We start from the raw sequence: 2,178 nt of genomic DNA, 5'->3' as shown, positions 1-2,178 counted from the left end.
CCATGAGTTTCTACTTCTATATGTAAACAGGATCAAATATACTTGTATTCAATGTGAATACACTGTTATACCATGAGTTTTTACTTCTATATATAAACAGGATCAAATATACTTGTATTCAATGTGAATACACTGTTATACCATGAGTTTTTACTTCTATATGTAAACTTCATCAAATATACTTGTATTCAATAAGAATACACTGTTATACCATGAGTGTTTACTTCTATATGTAAACAGCATCAAATATACTTGTATTCAATGTGAATACACTGTTATACCATGAGTTTTTACTTCTTATGTATGTAACTTGCATCAAATATACTTGTATTCAATAAGAATACACTGTTATACCATGAGTGTTTACTTCTATATGTAAACAGCATCAAATATACTTGTATTCAATGTGAATACACTGTTATACCATGAGTTTTTACGTCTATATGTATACTGCATCAAATATACTTGTATTCAATGTGAATACACTGTTATACCATGAGTTTTTACTTCGATATGTAAACAGCATCAAATATACTTGTATTGAATGTGAATACACTGTTATACCATGAGTTTTTACTTCTATATGTAAACAGCATCAAATATACTTGTATTCAATGTGAATACACTGTTATACCATGAGTTTTTACTTCTATATGTATACTGCATCAAATATACTTGTATTCAATGTGAATACACTGTTATACCATGAGTTTCTACTTCTATATTTAAACAGGATCAAATATACTTGTATTCAATGTGAATACACTGTTATACCATGAGTTTTTACTTCTATATGTAAACTGCATGGAATATACTTGTATTTAATGTGAATACACTGTTATACCATGAGTTTTTACTTCTATATGTAAACAGCATCAAATATACTTGTATTCAATGTGAATACACTGTTATACCATGAGTTTTTACTTCTATTTGTATACTGCATCAAATATACTTGTATTTAATGTGAATACACTGTTATACCATGAGTTTCTACTTCTATATTTAAACAGGATCAAATATACTTGTATTCAATGTGAATACACTGTTATACCATGAGTTTTTACTTCTATATGTAAACTGCATGGAATATACTTGTATTCAATGTGAATAAACTGTTATACCATGAGTTTTTACTTCTATATGTATACTGCATCAAATATACTTGTATTCAATGTGAATACACTGTTATACCCTGAGTTTTTACTTCTATATGTATACTGAATCAAATATACTTGTATTCAATGTGAATACGCTGTTATACCATGAGTTTTTATTTCTATATGTAAACAGCATCAAATATACGAGTATTCAATGTGAATACACTCTTATACCATGAGTTTCTACTTCTATATGTAAACAGGATCAAATATACTTGTATTCAATGTGAATACACTGTTATACCATGAGTTTTTACTTCTATATTTAAACTGCATGGAATATACTTGTATTCAATGTGAATACACTGTTATACCATGAGTTTTTACTTCTATATGTATACTGCATCAAATATACTTGTATTCAATGTGAATACACTGTTATACCATGAGTTTTTACTTCTATATGTAAACAGCATCAAATAAACTTGTATTCAATGTGAATACACTGTTATACCATGAGTTTTTACTTCTATATGTAAACAGCATCAAATATACTTGTATTCGATGTGAATACACTGTTATACCACGAGTTTTTACTTCTATCTGTAAACTGCATGGAATATACTTGTATTCAATGTGAATACACTGTTATACCATGAGTTTTTACTTCAATATGTAAACAGCATCAAAAATACTTGTATTCAATGTGAATACACTGTTATACCATGAGTTTTTACTTTTATATGTAAACAGCATCAAATATACTAGTATTCAATGTGAATCCTCTGTTATACCATGAGTTTTTACTTCTATATGTAAACTGCATGGAATATACTTGTATTCAATGTGAATACACTGGTATACCATGAGTTTTTACTTCTATATGTAAACAGCATCAAATATACTTGTATTCAATGTGAATACACTGTTATACCATGAGTTTTTACTTCTATATGTAAATTGCATGGAATATACTTGTATTCAATGTGAATACACTATTATACCATGAGTTTTTACTTCTATATGTATACTGCATCAAATATACTTGTATTCAGACAAAACTGAACGAAGCATACTG

The sequence above is a fragment of the Daphnia magna genome, linkage group LG1 (genome assembly GCF_020631705.1).
Source record: "Daphnia magna isolate NIES linkage group LG1, ASM2063170v1.1, whole genome shotgun sequence".
NCBI lineage: Eukaryota > Metazoa > Arthropoda > Branchiopoda > Diplostraca > Daphniidae > Daphnia > Daphnia magna.
The sequence above is the reverse complement of the archived record's forward strand: the minus strand, read 5'-3'. Positions refer to the sequence as shown.